Raw genomic sequence first — 15,575 nt, 5'->3', positions numbered from 1 at the left:
AAAAAAAAAAAAATCTGGTTTGACCAATTGCTTGCTGAATAAACAAAAGCATATTTAACCTCTCTATGCTAATTTTTTATCTAATAAGTGAAAATAATACTGTCTGTCCATGTCATATAGTATTTATTTATCTGTGGTTTTAGGATAAATTCTGAAGTCCAAAACATACTTTATGAGGTTTTCATAATTTAGCCACTGCTTATGACCACCTTTCATTGCACAGCTTAGGAAAACCAGGACTCATTTCCATTCCGTGAATATGCTGTAATCTTTCTTTTGGTTTATATTCTTCCTAAAGGCTATTTCCATTGCCTGCAAATCACTCCTCCCCTCTCTTCCTCAGCAGAACTCTCAGTCATCTTTTAGGTTTCAGCTTAAATATAATCTTCTCTCTCCACGCCCCTTAGTCTAGTTTTCCTTTTGTTCTCTTTTTCTTTATTAGGATAAATAAATAGTGTCCTTTTTTTTTTTTATTATAACATTTGAAACATTTTCTTGTGGTTGTCTGCTTGTTATCTTTCTGGGTTCTGTCTTTCCCACTGGTTAAGGACTGTCTATGTCTTGCCATTATAGCCTCAGGTTTTGTCAAAATGCCTGACATATATTAAGTACTCAATAAATATTTGTTAAATGCATAAATGAGTGAACAAATGATGCAGTGCCTGAAATGAAGTAAATGACCAATGAATGGTTTTATTATAGGATCTTCTGAGTTTCATAATTTATATGATAATTATTAACCATAAAAATGGTTGTAAGAAGAAAATACTAGAGTTCCTTAAATTTCAATACATCCCTAGTTACAGATCTTCAAATCTACAAAGTAAAATGAAAAAGCACAGTATTTTTTATTAACACACATAATAACCCACATATCATGTAGGAAGTGAGCATCCCTTGTGTTAACATTTATCTCATGTGTCTTATCAACAGTAAGTCACATACCAATATTTTCTAATAGGTTTCTAAAAGAAAACCTAGCAGTTATTCTAAACAGCATGAAATTGATGATGTGGAGAGAAAAAGCACTGCTTGTCATATTTGAAATCCCAGGAGTCAATCAGATTTGCCATATAATTTTTCCTTCACAGTTCTTCCTGCCCACACACATTTTTTAAAAAAGATTTCTCTTTTGTTAACAGTGCACAAAAATCACCATACAAAATTCAACTGTTTCCCACAAACCAGAACTAAGGTAGCTAAGTCACATTTATCATAGCACTGGCTAAGTTGCCAGCAGTCAAAATACATTCCAAGTACTTAACTTAAGGGGCAAGGTCAAGAGCCCACCAGATCCTCTTGAGATGTTGAGAAAATAATTAATGAGGACAATTCCTGTCACGGTTACTTTTGTTTCAGCTCATTATTTTCACTGCTGAATTAGGAAAGACATTGAACAGCTCCTCAGAAATCTAGTGTGAAGAACATTATTCTCTCAGAGCCATACATTTTTTAGTGAAGTCCTGGCCAAAAAGATGGGTCTGGATGTGCCAGACAAATTTAAATTGAGACAATCTTGCTTAAATAAAAGGAGTGAGGGCCTGAACACACTGAGTTAGAAAACAGCTTATGTAAGCAAGAGACCTCATGTTCCTTGCAGACAGTGGAGACCTAGCCTGAGAAAGGCTTCTCAGTTGGGAGATAAGAAACAATGAACTACACATTCCACGTAACCAGGCTCTCTCTGACATGCAGATGATCCAAAGTTTTATTTCAGTAAGGCTACCAAAATCTCAGACTCACAATTTTTTTATAATTGTTTGTTTTTTGACCTTTCCACTGTACTGTAAGCTCTGTGAGGTCATGGACTGTCTGCATCTTGCTCGTCACCATAGTCTTGGAGGCTTCTTAGGTCCATCCCATTATACGAAGCTCTGATGTCTCATTTAGTCCTTGGTAGGCTTGCCAAGTACCTGGGTACTAATGCCCTTCTCATTCTCCCATTTAAAAGTCATTTTATTCTCCCATTTAAAAGTCATTTTTTACAATACACAGTGGTTACACAAGAAAAACTTGACATTTTCCCATTAAGCTAAAGCATAGACTCTCCCTCCAACGGAGGGCATGTAATATCGTCCCCACAGGGGAGATGTGAAACTTAGTATGTTCCAATCTCTTGTAAGAGGATCACAACTATTCTGCTGTAAGAATTGAATTTGATTTGTGAAATGTCCTTTTGGGGGCTATCTCTCTTTATATTTTATAAAGTGTGATTTTAAAGGCTTTTGAAGATCTTAATGTTAATAGACATGAATGTTATCTTAACATGGCAGGCTCTTCCACAAAGGCAAGTGCAGAAGGCTCTCTAGGGATAAAGTAGAAACCCTCCTGAACAAGTGGGATTGCATGTGGACAATTCTAATGAGAAGGATGTAGTGCTCAATTCAGTTTAAACACTCCTGTACTAACCATATGTTCCAGAAATCCTATGTCTAGATATATAACCTAGAAAAATTCTCACATAAGTCTACAATGAAATGGTATTGTTTGCGGCGTTGGAGTATTACAGTCAAACTTGGTGTCTGCCATTGGCAGATGTGGTTTAGTGTACACTATGGAATATGTGCAACAATAGAAGAAATACTTAATGTCCACAGAGTAGCATAAGCAGAATTCCCAAAATTAATATTGAGTGAAAAAGTTAGAAACATATTCATCATACCATGCATGTACACACACACACACACACACACACACACACACACACACACACACACAATCAATATAGCTATTCCAACAGTACAAGTAAATAAAGGTTAATTTGAAGACATTTTGAATGAGGTCCCAGGGAAGGATAATAATAACTGAAGTGAGGAAGTGAAATGTTAGGTTGGTGCAAATGTAATTGCAATTTTTGCATTGTTGGAATTTGCTGTTAGATATTGGAATACATTGTTAAGTAAATATGGTTATGTTATACAGTGTTTTAATGGACTTTTCTCACTTTATGTATTTTTGCTAATGACTTATTACTTGCTGTTTATTTTATGTTTATTTTAGACTATGGAAATGATGTTAGAGAAAAGGCAAATTTGGGCAATTTTCTTATTCGAGTTAAAAATGTGTCATAAAGCAGTACAGACAACTCCCAACATCAACAATGCATTTGGCCCAGGAATTGCTACCGACCATACAATACAATGGTGGTTCAAGAAGTTTTGCAAAGGAGAGGAGAATCTTGAAGATGAGAAGCATGGCTCAGTATTTGAAGCAAATTGGAAAGGTGAAAAATCTTAATAAGTTGGGCCTCGTGAGCTGAGCCAAAAATTTTTCAAAATTGTCATTTTGAAGTGTTGCCACCTCTTATTCAACACAACAACAAACCATTTCTTGATCCCATTGTAATGGGCAATGAAAAGTGGATTTTATACGACAACCAGTGATGACCAGCTCAGTGGTTTGACTGAGAAGAAGCTCCAAAGCACTTTCCAAATCTAAACTTTCACCAAAAATGGTCATGGTCACTGTTTGGTGGTCTGCTGCTGGTCTGATCCACTACAGCTTTCTGAGAAGTATACTCAGCAAATCGATGAGATGCACTGAAAACTGCAATGCCTGGAGCCAGCACTGGTCCACAGAAACAGCCCAATTCTCCAGGACAACACCCAACTGCACGTTGCACAACCAGTGCTTCAAAAGTTGAATGAATTGTGCTACAAAGTTTTGCCTCCTCCACCATATTCACCTGACCTCTCACCAACAGACTACCACTTCTCCAAGCATTTCAACAACTTTTTGCAGGGAAAACGCTTCCACAACCAGCAAGATGCAGAAAATGCTCTCCAAGAGTTCATCAAACCCTGAAATATGGATTTTTATACTTCAGGAATAAACAAACTTATTTCTCATTGGCAAAAATGTGTTGATTGTAATTGTTCCTATTTTAATTAATAAAGATGTGTTTGAGCCTAGTTATAATTATTTAAAATTCACAGTCCAAAACCACAATTATTTGTGCACCAATGTGATGAATGATAATTTTAAAAAATGAGTAATAAAGTGAGAAGTGAGATGAATCTTGCATGAATAGAAATGAACTCATCTGAAATGGGGAGAGGAATTGCACACACCTGCAACACATGCACACATACAGCAACTGAGAATTTCTCAATGGTTTGAACCTCCTAAAGAGAGCTGCAAGTGTCAAAAACCTTTGTGGAATCAAATACACAATCTAATGGGGATAGGAGAGGAAGGTAGCCCAAGAAAAGATCACTAATAAAGGTTGCCTAAAATCAATCTTCTAATCTTGGCTCAGTCACTTCCTCTCTATTACATTAAATAGATTATTACACTCCCTAGGTACCAATTTTCTCATCTACAAAAATGAGCATATTAATACCCATTGCATAGGTAGTTATTACTGAGATAACATATTTGTGGAGAATTTCACACAGTGTTTGACATATAGTGGGCATTCAAATAGCATCAATTGTTCTTTCTTCTTTTTCCATCTACTTCCATTATTTTTTTCTTCTTTCTTTTTCTACTTAAAGTGAGATACTGGCCTATTTTTTTGAGTGGGAATAATAATGATCAATTTTGGAACACTCTCATATTCCATCCATTATGCTCCATATACATAATTCCATAAATTAGATGTAACTATCCTAATGATCTTGAAGCTTGATGCTAATATTATGTTTTTCCAGATGAAAAGACTGAGGCTCTGAAAGGCTAAGCAACCCAACCAAGTCTATACATTAGTCTAGGCATTACCTAGAATACAACTAAATTTTCCCAACCCTCACAGAGAAACAAAAAGTGTTTGACCAGTTAATTCTTTTGGGAAATAATCCTCAAACTTCAGCTACTGTCTGGCTAACAGCATGCCATGAAATGGATACAGTACAACATTGGCATTTTTCTTATGTTTGAGTGGTGCAAAAGTGACCACAAACTGAAAAAGACATAGAATGGGAGCAGTAAAAGGAAGGAAAGAATCCAACACATCTCTGCAGACATGTCAACCAATGGAACAGAATGGAAAGCCCAGAAATAAGGCCACACACCTACAACCATCTGATCTTCGACCAAGCTGACAAAAAGAATCAATGGGGAAAGGACTCCCTATTCAACAAATAGGAAAGTAAATGGTATGCAGTAAATGGTGCTGGGATAACTGGCTAGCCATATAAAGAAGATTGAAGCTGGACCCCTTTCTTACACCATATACGAAAATCAACTCAGGATGCATTAAAGACTTAAATGTAAAACCCAAAACTATGAAAACCCTGGAAGACAACCTAGGCAATACCATTCTAGGCATAGGAACTGGAAAAGATTTCATGATGAAGACTCCAAAAACAATCATAACAAAAGAAAAATTGACAAATTAGATCTAATTAAACTAAAGAGCTTCTGCACAGCAAAAGAAACTATCAACAGAGTAAACAGGCAACCCACAAAATGGTAGAAAATATTTGCAAACTATGCATCCAACAAAGCTCTAATATCCAGAATCTATAAGGGACTTAAACCAACTTACAAGAAAAAAAGAACAAGCCTGTTAAAAAGTGGGCAAAGGACATGAACAGGCACTTTTCAAAAGAAGACATACATGCAAACTACAAACCTATGAAAAAAAGCTCACTGATCATTAGAGAAAAGCAAGTCAAAACCACAATGAGATACTATCTCACACCAGCCAGAATGGCTATTAGTTAAAAAGTAAAAAAGTAGATGCTGGTAAGGTTGTAGAGAAACGGGAAAGCTCATACCCTGTTGGTGGGAGTGTATATTAGTTCAACCATTATGGTAAGTTGTTTGGCAATTCCTCAAAGAGGTAAAAACAGAGGTACCACCCAACCCAGCAATCCCATTACTGCGTATATCCCCAAAGGGATATAAAGCATTCTATCATAAACACATATGCAATATATGTTCATTGCAGCACTATTCACAATGGCAACAACATGGAACAAACTAAATGGTCATCAATGGTAAACTGGATAAAGAAAAAGTGGTACAAACACAACATGGACTACTTCACAGCTATAAAAAGAATGAGCTCATACCCTTTGCAGGAACATGGATGGAGGTGGAGAACATCATCCTTAGCAAACTAACACGGGAACAGAAAACCAAATACTACATTGTTATCACTTTAACTGGGAGCTAAATGATGAGAACACATAGACACATAGAAGGGAACACACACAATTGGGGCCTACTTGGCGGGGGAGGGTGGGAGGAAGAGATGATCAGAAAAAATAACTATTGGATACTAAGATTAATATATGGATGATGAAATAATCTGTACAACAAGCTCCCATGACATGAGTGCCTGTATAAGAAACCCACACATGTAGCCCTAAATGGCAAATAAGTTTAAATTTTTGCAAGAAATCATGAGACAATTATAAATATATTTCCACCCTTTTCATGGGTTTAGACTGTACAGTCTCTGAGAATAAATATTTATCCTTGGAAGCAATGTATACATTTTGTTCAGCAACTACTCATGGGTCAATCAAAGGAAGAGACAGGTTTGTCTGAAATCCACCCTGGTGGAGAGATCTTAAGGAAACTTGTTCAACATGACTCTTTCCACGTGAGAGGAAGCAATGGCCTATCAAGTGGACAGTACCTAAGAGTTCTGGGTGGGGCTCAAAATGGGGAAAGTAATGATGGCATTTGGCCAGAGGGGGAAGCAGTTTGAGAAACACAGGAGGCTGAGGAGCAATATTCAAGCAGAAATAAGTCAGAAGCCATTTTCAAATAAGTAAATCCAAAATTTCTTCTTATTTTAGATGAAAGCTGAGGTTATATTGGCAAAATCAGAATCCAGTCTCAAAACCTGTGTTCATTCCATCAGGCTACAGTCTTTTTCTATGATTCTTATAACTTAAATATTAAATATAGACTTTTCAATTCCAATGGTCAAGCAGACATACCAATTTCTTTATACCAGCTGAACTTTTACATGTCTCTCAGTTAGTTCCACATGCTAGTATTAGGTTGGTGCACAAGTAATTGCGGTTTTTGCCATTACTTTTAACTGTAAAAACTGCAATTACTTGTGCATCAGCCTAAAGTTAACACCTTCCACTTCTGCCCCATTATCAAGATCCAGATCAAGTCCCCAACTTCCCTCTGGGGTTTGTCTCAACATAGCCTAGTTGTACTGATACCTCCCATTCCAGAAATCATATCACATCACACTTCCTATTGGTATCATATAGGCTATTATTATTTAATGTCTGAATGTGCACAAATTCTATTCCACTTAGGTTTTAAGTTTTGTGTGAATAGACATCATGTTTTACTTCTTTTGTGGATCTTATATTTCTCAGCACAGTATCGGACACATAGTAGGTACAACTGAAATATGTGCTCAAGTGATGGATTACTGATATTATTATTGAGAATAACAATAACCCTTAATATTTCTGAGGAAGGAATATGAAAAGCAAGCAAGACAGATTCTAAAGAGGGAATATGTTAAAGAAGTAATTATTATGTTAAACTTGATAAATTAAACTTTTTAGTGGGTGTTGCATCTGTTTTGTGTACCCCTGTTTAACAATGTGTAATCAGATCATAAGCACAGGACACCCACCCCCCAACTTAACATTTAGATACCATATCATTCTTTCCTATGACTCAGTTAGATTGTCTGACCATTCAACTGTCCAGGACTATTTATTTCAGAGTTTTCTTTTCCTTTTTTAACCACTTCCCTGACCTTCCCCCTTGTTTGAAATCCAGGGCTTTGATATATTGTCTTCATTACTGGAAATTCTAACTCTAAATTTCTCACTGCAGATCTGTAGTTTGAGAGAGCTTGTGGGGCATTGAGATAATTTTCCCCCGTTTTCCAAATCCAAGTTTCTTCTCCCACATTTTCCCAAGTCCTACAGCCAATTATGACCTGAATACCTCAATGAATTCCAAGGAAAAATGCCACTTTGCTTGACTGACCTCATCGTTGGGCCTGTCTTGCAAAAGGGATACTTGAACATTTGTTTTTCTCCTTTTGAGAGAATTCTGCCATTAGACCTCTTAAAATAATTTGTTATTTCTCCAATTCTTTTCAGCTACAATTTCAAAAGTTTGTTTTAAAATATTACCCTTCCTAGATTTCACCAGTTTCTTTCTTTGTATTTAGGAGACTTGAGAAGAGTAACTTCATTAAGACAATGGAGGGAGTGTAGATTCAAGGATCAGACCCATTTTATGATGAATTTATGAAGGGTTGGGCATGGTTTACCTACATGAGTAGCTGGGGTTTTGATTACAGAACATTGGTCATCAATTCTGGTGTGCATCCAAATGACCTATGGACATCTTTCAAGAATCTCTGTGTCTGGCCCATCCCCCTGGGAGACTTAAAAGAACCCTGTACTGCATCAGGCATAATTTAGCCTTTTTAAGAAAACAGGTGAGTTCAATAAACTGTGACCATTGTTCTTAACTCACCCAGATCTCTGTGCCCTCCTGCTGAAAATAAACAAGATGCTACAATAAGAGAGAATATATAATGTTTGCAGAGTTCCCATTTCAAACTTTAGCTCTATTCAGAATTATGAGTGCTCGTTGTTTTAGGTTTCTATTAAAAGAAAAACAGATCCCTCAGAGTAAAGAATGAGGTAAGAGCATTATGATATAATGTTCTCATTATTTTGGGCTATATGTACAAGCATATAGACCTCTCCAACATACAGTTTTTCTTTTTCTTTTAATTATATTTTAAGTTCTGGGATACATGTGCAGGATGTGCAGGTTTGTTACATAGGTAAATGTGTGCTATGGTGGTTTGCTGTACCTATCAACCTGTCACCTAGGTAGTAAGCCGCACATGCACCAACTATTTATCGTGATGCTCTCCCTTCCCTGCTACAGGCCCCAGTGTGTGTTGTTACCCTCCCTGTGCCAAGGTTAGTTTATCAGTTGCCCATTGCTCTCCCTCCACCAACAGAATTTGGTTGTCAGCTGCAAGGAGAACTCGTCTGGGTGCACTTCATTACTAAGGAATCCAGGCCTGCTCAGGGTTCAGCACTGTACTTACTTACATCAGGAGTCTGGAAAGATTCAGGTGTCATTTGTTTAGGGGAAAAAAAAGAAACAACAAAACCATTTGGTTTCTGCTCTGTGCTGACTCAAAACTTGTTTTTCAATAGCAAAGATTCAGTGCGATCCAGCTCTAGAGGGTCTCATTTAGATCTTATGCTAGCAGGTCTAGGGTGTGGCCAGGATGTTTGAATTTTTAAAAGCTCCACAGATGATTCAAATATGTGCCAAAGGCTTAAAAGTTCTGCCTAAAATCACCTGAGGAGGTGGTCCTAAGGCGTGCTATTTTGTCTTCTTTTCCAGGGCTATCTGGTAAAGGAGTGTGCAGAGAGTACTGTCACTCACCAGACTGCGCTCCTTCATTTCACAATCACTTTTGAAACCCTCCTATGTGCAGATATTTTGAAAGTATTGGGAGTATCCAGAGCCCTTGCTCTCCTGGAGTCTATAGTCTAGTATCTTTCTCTTACACTAGACCAGTGAAAAAAAGACATCTGGGTTTCTACTTACTCTTAGGTGTGAGCCTGTGCTCTGCTACTTAGTGACAAGCCATCAAACCTCTGGGACCTTGGTTTCCTCACCAGTAAAAGCAAGGATAATAAGACCTTAACAGCATTGTTGTAAGTATTAAGTGTGATCCTATACATAAATATACTCTGCATGTGCAAGTATAAGGTATTATTTCTATTGACTGTCATACAGATTCCTTCCCCCCACTTTTTGTTTTTGATTATTTCTTTAATTGAGTCAAAAACGTTTAACCTATTTGAACTCCATCTTTGCTAAACTGAGTGTCACATTCTGGAAATCCTATAATTTATTTTTTAATGAAAAGGTCTTAGGTAGCAATAGCGTTTGATGCCACTGTGATCCTATCATAAATCTACCTTTGTGATTTCAGAAACTTACTTTGGGCTGCATTAGACACGGGTCTGGAAACTTTTTCTTGGGTTTGAATTGCGTTCAGTGCAGGAATAGCCAATTTTGCTAGCTTCCTATCTTGTAAAAGTCACTCATCTCATTTGCATGATTTCCTTAGTTTTGTGATGCAGAGTTCCCAGGAAGATGGGGAGGACATTACAATGCTGTTTCAATATGGATGTTATTTGTTACAAATCCAAGTCATAGACTCAAGAAAGATAAAGATCAGAGAGAAGATAGATAGTTGATTTTGCCATGCTAACCTTCATCTAAGATCTCCTTCACTTTATATCTCTTCTACAGCAATTGGCATATTCTAATTTGTATTCAAATTACACATTGTATTAGTTTTGTGTTGCTACATTAATAGATTACCACAAACTCACTGGCTTAAAACAACACAAAGTTTGTTAGCTTACAGTTCTGGGGGTGAAAAATGTGACATGGGTGTCACTTGGCTCAGATCAAGAAGTTAGCAGGGCTGAGTTCTCATTTGGAAAATTTTCTAGGGGAAAAATTTTCTTGCTTCTTCCAGCTTTTCAGGCCACCCACTTTCCTTGGCTCATGGGCCCCTTTCATCTTCAAGGCTGGCAATATTGTATTTCTTTGACCATTTACATCTTTCTCTGCTTATAAATAGTCTCTCATTTTAAGGAATCATGTGATTATGTTGGGCCCACCCAGATAATCCAGGATAATCTCTCCCATCACAAGATGCTTAACTTTAATCACATCTGCAAAGTACTTTTTGCCATGTAAGGTGATATATTCACAGGTTCCTGAGTGTAGGGCACAAACATCTTTAAGATGGCTATCAATCTGCTGAACACAGGAATATATGTCTTATTTCTTTTTACTAGATTGTAAACTCCTTGGAGCCTCAAATCTGTGTCTGATGTGTTGTTGTATTCTACTGCTATCCAAGAATCTATCCAAGTCTACTGCTTACAACAAAGGTTTAGATCGCAGCATTTGCTGAATGCATCAGAAGAACTGAAGCAATTTCAAAGATTCATTCAAGAAAATGGCATACTTGTGGGACTTTAAAAACCCCTGAAAGAATGATCTCTGAAATATTTCCAAATCTACTGAAAAATTCCTGATCATTTAAATGATTTTATAAGTATATGATTACAAAAATTATTGTTTATCTTTGGTGCTTATACATGACTCTAATTATGTAACCGTATCACATATTCCAGGATGCTCTGATGGTGTTACTTTCCAGCTGGATTTCCCTCTATCAGTAGAATTCATGCCTTAGTGTTTTGTAGTGATGATAAGTACAAGTCAACAATTGGAAAACAGGTGCCATTAGAAAGACTCAGCATATCAGATGTCAGCCATGGAAGGGACAAGGGGAAATTAAATATTGCAGGGCTAGTTTGAGTTCTTTCCTTGGGCAATTAACTTGCTGATAGTTTTTCAACGTTCATATCTAGTAGAATTGAATGTGATGTGTGGCTAGAGCCCAAAAAAGCCCAAAAAAGTGGCTTTTGAGAAACATGTCTTATATAGTTTTTATCACAAAAAGTTCTGCACGTTGTGCAGGGCAGCCTTTGGAATCCACAGCTGGCAAGAGAAATAAATATTTCCGTATTGCATTTAGCAATTGCTATGTATTAAGGCAATTTTGTTTAAAAATTATTAAGGGCTTTGTAGCACAAAGACACTGTTAAATTATACAGAAAGGATTCGATTTAGGAGATGGGGTAGACTGGGGGATATTAGATATGCAAGCCCAGATGGTCTTGATTGACTCGAGAACCCACCAGAGTCAAGCAGAAATATATGTTTTGCATGGTTCCATATGTCGTAAAGAAAATTGCCCCAGCGTCTTTCCTGTAAGAAAGTATGAAGAGGGAAGAGAAGGGGCAAGAATAAGATCATGTGGGGAAAGGTGAAGCAGAAACAACAGCAGCATACGTAGTAGATGTCTGGCTGACAGGAGCCAGGCAGGGAGGCAGGAGAGCCAGATTTCTTCCCTGGCATGTGAGTGACTGAAGAGAGGAGGGATCTTCTATGCCAAGACTCAGGAGCACTGGTGGATGTCTGTTTTGCGGATAGTTGCCTTGGAATATAGGTGTAACTCCTGAACCACCCTGCCTGGTTTGGCATAAAGACTGTTCTCCCATGAGGAATAGGTGCTTCTAATCCACCCAATTCCTTCTTTTTCCACAAAAATTCAAGATATCTGAGAAGAGCCTTAACAATCTGTTACTCTGAACTCTATTCTGAGCTTTTTGTAGGACTTAACTCATATTACCCTTACAAGAACACTACTATGAGGTAGGTTTTAGAGTGTTTCCCTCTTTAATAGATGAGGAAACCTAGGCACAAAGAGGTTCAGGAACTGGCCCAAGGTCATACAGCTAGTTGATATTGGGGTCAGGATTTGAAATCAGGCAATTTGGTTCCATGGTGCCTGTTTTTAACCCTTTGCTCCCTTCATCAGCACACTATGGACTGATATATTTAAACAAATGAGCCCCTTGAAAGCAGTGATTGCAGATTTTCATATTTATAGTCTTCACAGAACCTGTCAAAGCACCAACCCACAAAATAGATATTTCATTATAGTAAATGAATTATTTACTTAAGGGGTTTCAATGTCTTTTGTCAGAAAGTGAATAAAGCTCTACTCTTTTGTTTTAGTTAGTGGGGATGAGTTGTAAGGGGAATAAAGGAGGACAGGGTATAACCTCAAGAACTCCACAGTCAAACTTACAGAGGACTGGGCAGCTGGTCAGAATGCATCTGTTTCTCTAATATCTCAGCTGTGGTGGTACATGGCAACCCCCATTGATACTCTGCCATGTTTGTGGTTCAGTTTCCCCTCTGCCTTGTTCTCTACCTATTTTCTCTTCGAAACTTTCTACCACTAATAAATCTTTCTATTCTCTCTCCTTCCTTCCATGCCATAACTTCTGCTTGAGAACGAAATCTGCAACCCATGGGTTGTGCTTCCTTCAGGCTTCTACCCCTTGTTTGCACCTTCTATCTTATTTCGTTTATCTCTTAAATTCTTTCCCACTACTGACTCTGAGTTTGTACATCTCTCAGACAGATCTCTCACTGAGAGATCTGATGGTATCAGTCATTCCATTATGTTATTGAGTGGAGTTTTCCAGCTGCAATTCTTGTGGTTCTTGCCCAGTCTGTGGATGCTGCATTTGGATTGGCCGCGCATTATCTGGACAGAGATGTTGCAACCAGAGTTGAAGGGTAAGGGGTGAAGATCATAAGACATAAAATGCAGCAATCTGTTAATGGAGAACCATTCTGAAGGGAGCTGTGGTCTCAGCAGAGATTCCAAGGTTTCTCAGAAGGATACATTACTTGGTTTGTCTAGTAGAGTCAAATTTGTAAGAGTGGACAAAGTTACAGCCTTAAGAGTGTTTGAAAGTCCATGAAAATGTGATATTCCCAGTGTGCAACGTGAGATAATGAGGTAAGCCTTGCAAAGAATGCTGAGTGTCTTAGACTTTAAAATTGTGCTAAACCTGCTTTGAAAGTGTTGAAATAAAACTTAGATGATTTATCCTTCTTCGAGACTCATTTATAGAGTCAATCAAACTTAAAACATAGTGAAAATGAAAACCAAAAGCCTACAACAAATTATACATATATAATATGTTCCAGTTGCCAAGAATATATGTATCTTTGTTTTTGTTTTAAATCACAATCCAATAATAAATCTAGTATTTAGTCTTGGCAAAATATGAGTCAAACTCATTTACAAAGCTTAGAAAATACAGAAATAGTTACAAAGAACATTCTTTTTTGTCACAATCTTAAATTTGTAATCCCTTGTTCCCTTTCAGAATGCCATATGGAAAGGAAACAACATTTTAAATGGGTTTCTGAAGAACTGCAGTCAACACGAATACCAAAAACCTTCACAAAACCACCAAATACTTGGCTAGCACTGAGTCTATTGGAGGTTTTCAAAAGTCTGAAAACAAATCGTTATGTTAAAAGAAAAAGTCTTCAGACCATGGCTGACCTATCAACTGACCAATAACTTTCCTCACAGAGTATTTAAATCACTCAATCTTCAGAACTAGCAACTTCCCTAATCAAACAGCATTTCCCCAATGCTTGGGAATGGCCCAGTGTATTGCTGTGCCTTCCTTGAAACAGCAATGCACTATGTCTGGCCTGGCCAATTATCCAAACCACTTTTCTATATATCAAGGATCCAAAATAATTCCAGCAGACACTAAAGTACAATGTCAATTTGCCTATTCCCATCTCACATATATTCCTGAGAAATTGAGATCAACACAGAATATGTGATATTTTTGCTCAAACATGGACCTTGGCAGCTGTCTCAGAAGTGCAGGAATGGATATACTGCTAGCTACAGTGCTAAATGAAACATCTTTCATATTGGTCATTGGTATACACTAAAGTGAACAATAAAGACAAAGGAAGTTTATGCTGGGGATTATAATTTGAACCTTTTTGAAAAGGCTTCTAGATTTAAGAATATAGTGAATTCAAACAGATAAGCAATATGGCATTTCTGAAATAGGGACATAAAGAGCTTTCCTGAAGTCATAGTCCCTGTAAAATTTTCAAATGAAACATCTTTGCATTTCAAACTCCAAGTCAGCAGTTTCAGTAAAATTGTGTATGTCAAAAGAAAATATATCAACAGTGGATTCATATTCTGATTTCCTTGGACTTTGCAGTGGTGAGAATTAAGCTGTTGTCTTTAGAATGCTGGCCAAGGCTGAAAAATGCTTGTTATAGAATTTCAGATGGTAACAAAGCCTGTCTGGTTTATTCATAACAGGTGCTATGAGGGTTGAAAAAACGGCACTTCAACTGCATGGAGGAAAATGGGGCATTTTTCTGAACATCAATGGAGATATCTGAAAACCCTTTGCTGTTCCTCAACCTGAGGTCACGTGTGTGCATTAGACCTCATTCTACTTTTTGTGAAAGGATCTATTTGTCTTTGGGGCATAAAGGGAATAAGCCAGATCAATATATTCTGGTCACTCACATCCTCTGACTGCATGGCGGCTACCCAGGGTTGAACTTCCCTTCTACTCATGCGTCTGCTGATGAAAGCTCAGGCTCAGCAGCTGTTCAGAGAACAGGAGGTCTAGGGCCACTGTCAGGTCCTGACTCTGCTCAGTCATTCAAGCAGCAGCTTTGCCTCACATGACTCATTGCCCTATCTCTGGGGGTTGGAAGTACCAAGTTCTGTTGGCCTGCTGTGCAACTGAAATTTGTAGCATCCGCATCTTTTGGAACCTAGCTGCATTTTATCTGATTAAGAATTTTGGTGAGGTGAGAAGTTACATGCTAAAGCTGGTGCCTAATAAATAATAGGGTCTACAAATGTTTGTGGAAGTGTACATGAAGTTGATGTGATGACTATTAGTTAGTAAGTCTAGAGGGGAAAGGAACTTATTTATTGGGGGAAAACATTGCTTGTAGTAGTTAATAGTGTGAAGCCTTGGATAATGATGGATAGCATAAAGACATTTATTAAATATGGCAAAAGATAGTGGGGAGCAGCTGAGTAGTAGTGTGGGGGTGGCAGTAAGAATGGGAATGGGCGGAATGTTTCCAGGAATAAACTTCATTCTAATTCATGGCTACCTCTTTTTTTTTTTTTTAATTAT

This window comes from Rhinopithecus bieti, unplaced genomic scaffold (genome assembly GCF_001698545.2).
Source record: "Rhinopithecus bieti isolate Rb0 unplaced genomic scaffold, ASM169854v2 scaffold_20579, whole genome shotgun sequence".
In the NCBI taxonomy this organism is placed as follows: Eukaryota; Metazoa; Chordata; class Mammalia; order Primates; family Cercopithecidae; genus Rhinopithecus; species Rhinopithecus bieti.
Note: the sequence above shows the minus strand (reverse complement) of the source record.